Raw genomic sequence first — 3,230 nt, forward strand, 5'->3', positions numbered from 1 at the left:
TCCACTCACTTCAGCCTCCCAAAGGCGCGGGATTACAGGTTGAGCCACCGAGCCCGGCTAGGGCACAAGGTTTTAAAGGGTGCAGATTGTGGTTCATTTACAGGCCTGGGTTGGGGGAACTACTAAATGATAGGATACAGGGAATGGAAGGGTGCAGGTGTTTGTTGGGGTACAGAAATGTGGGGGTATGCAAGAGGTTATAGGTCTTGGGAAGGTGCAGATGTTGGTTAGGGTACTGAACTGGTGGACGTACAGGTAAATAGTGGAGTTGAAAAGGTGCAAGTTTTGGTTAGGGTATTTGACTCATTTGAGGGTGCAGGTATATGACAGTGTGCAGGGCTTTGAAGGGTGCAGGTTTTGGTGGGGAAGGAGTTGTATGATTGCATACAGGACATGGAAGGGTTCAGGTGTTGGTTACAGAACAGGAATGGTGAGGGTACAGGCGTATGACAGGGTACAGGGCTTGGAAGAGTGCAGGTGTTGGTTCGGTTACAGGACTGGGTTGGTGGAGACTGGTATATAATAGGATAAGATACAGTACTTGGAACAGTGCAAGTGTTGGTTTGAGTACAGGAGTGGGTTAGGGGTACTGGTATATGATAGGGTACAGGGCTTGGAAGGGTAGAGAGGTCGGTTAGGGTACAGGACTGGGTTGGGGATACAAATATAGGATTGGATACGGGGCTTAGAAGTGTGCAGGTTTTGAAAAGGGCACAGGAGTGGGTTGGGATACAGGTATAAAGTACAGGGCTAGGAAGTGTGCAGGTGTTAGGGTACAGGAGTGGGCAAGGGGTACTGGTGTAGGATAGAATGCAGTGCTTAAAAGGGTGCAGATGTTGGTTAGGGTATAGGATTGGGTTGGGCGTACGGGTACACGATAGGGTACAGGACTTGGAAGGGTGAAGGTGCTGGTTTGAGTACAGGAATGTGTTGGGCATAAGGTGCATGACTGTTTACAGGGTGTGGATGGCTGCAGGTGTCAGAAAGGGTAAAGAGTGATTTGGGGTTACCAGTATGTGATAGGGCACAGAGCTTTGTAGGATGCAGCTGTTAAGTTGGGGTACAGGACTGGCTTGAGGGTAGAGGTATATGATAGGGCACAGGGCTTGGAAGTGTCCAGGTTTTGGTAAGGGTATGTGACTAAGTAGGGGTACAGGCATATGATAGGGTACAAGGCTTCAAAGGTGCAGGTTTTGGTAAAGGAAGAGGACTGGGTGGGAGTAATGGTATATAATTGGGCACAAGGCTTGGAAGGGTGCAGGTGCTGTTAGGGTATGGGACTGGGTTGGGGATACAGGAATAAGACCAGGTACAGGGCTTCGAAAGGTGCAGATGTTGGAAAGGGTAAGCAAGTGTGTTGAGGGAACAGGTGTATGATAGGGTACAGGACTTGGAAGGGTGGTGTTGGTTAGGGTGCAGGACTGGGTTGAAGGGACAGGTATATGATGGAGCACACAGCTTGGAAGGGGCAGGTGTTGAGAAAGATACAAGAGTGTGTTGGGGGTACAGGTATATGTTAGGGTACAGGACTTGGAAGGGTGCAGGTTTTGATTAAGGTACACGACGGTGTTGGGAGTTCAGTTCTGTGCAAGGGTAAGGGCTTGGAAGGTGTTGGAGTGGGTTCAGGTGTGGGTTGAGGGTACAGGACTATGATAAGGTACAGGAGGGGGAAGGGTGCTGATGTGGGTTAGGGTACAGGGTACAGGGCGGGGTTGGGGTAGAGGTATGTGACAGGGTCCAGGGCTTGGAAGAGGACAGGTGCTGACAAAGGCAGAAAAGTGTGTTGGGGTACAGGCATACAATGGGGCACAGGCATTGAGAGGGTGCAGGTTTTGGTTAGGGTATAGGAGTGGGTTGACAGAGCAGGTATATTATGGGGTACAAGTCTTGGAAAATGCAGGCGTTGGCTAGGCACAGGACTGGTTGGGGGGCAGAGGTATGTAATAGGGTACAACGCTTGGAAGGCTACAGGTTTTGGTAAGGGTATATGACTGGGTAAGGGTACAGATATATTACAGGGCACAGGGCTTTGAATGCTGCAGGTGTTGGAAAGGGTAAGCAAGTGGGTTAAGGGAACAGGCATATGATATGGTACAGGACTTGGAAAGGTGTAGGTTTGGGTTAGGGTACAGGACTGGGTTGGGAGTCCAGGTCTATGAGAGAGTTCAGGTGTTGGAATGTGTGCAGGAGTGGATTGTGGATCTGGGCATATAATAAAGTACAGTACTTGGAAGGGTGTAGGTGTTGGTGAGTGCAGAGGTGTGGGTTGGAGGAACAGGTATATTATGAAGTTCAAGTCTTGGAAGGGTGTACTTGTTGGTTGGGTACAGGACTGGCTTGGGGATAGGGATACATGATAGTTTACAGGGCTTGGAAGGGTACAGGTGTTGGTAAGGATAGAGGACTGAGTGGGGTTCAGGTATATGGTAGGACATGGGACTTGGGAGGGTGCAAGTGTTGATTAGGGTACAGGACTGGGTTGGGAGTTCAGGTCTATGAATAGGTACAGGGCCTGGAAGGGTCCAAGTGTTGGAATGGGTACAGGAGTGGGTTGTGGTTACAGGTATATAATAGGGTACAGGACTTGAAAGTGTTCAGGTGTTGGTTCAGGTACAGGACTGGGCTTGGGGTACAGATATGATAGGGTACAGGGCTTGGAAGGTTTCAGGTATTGGGAAGGATAGAAGAGTGAACTGAGAGTTCAGTTATGTGATAGAGTACAGAGCATGGAAGAGTTCACGAGTTGGAAAGAGTACAAGTGTGTTTTGTTACAGGCACATGACAGGGTACAGAATTTGGAAGGGTTCTAGTGTTGGTTAGGGTACAGGTGTGGGTTAGGATTACAGGTATGTGAAAGGGCACAGGGCTTGGAAGGTTGCAGGTATTTGAATGGGTAGGTTGGAGTAGGTTGGGGGTATGGGTATATTTTACCATAGGAGTAGGTTGGGGTATGGGTATATGATAGGGGACAGGACTGGGTTTAGGGTACAAGTATATGAAAGGGCACAGGACTTGGAAGAGTTCAGATGTTTGAATGGATACAGGAATAGATTGGGGGTATGGGTATATAATAGGGTACAGGGCTTGGAAAAGTGCAAATGTTTGGATAGATTTAGGAGTCGTTAGCCGGGCTCGGTGGCTCCACCTGTAATCCCGTGCCTTGGGAGGCTGAGGTGCGTGGATTGCCTGAGCCCGCGGGTTTGAGACCTGCCTGGGCAACTTGGCGAGAC

The sequence above is a fragment of the Carlito syrichta genome, unplaced genomic scaffold, assembly GCF_000164805.1.
Source record: "Carlito syrichta isolate Samal-C Ts95f unplaced genomic scaffold, Tarsius_syrichta-2.0.1 Scaffold130369, whole genome shotgun sequence".
NCBI classification, from domain to species: Eukaryota; Metazoa; Chordata; class Mammalia; order Primates; family Tarsiidae; genus Carlito; species Carlito syrichta.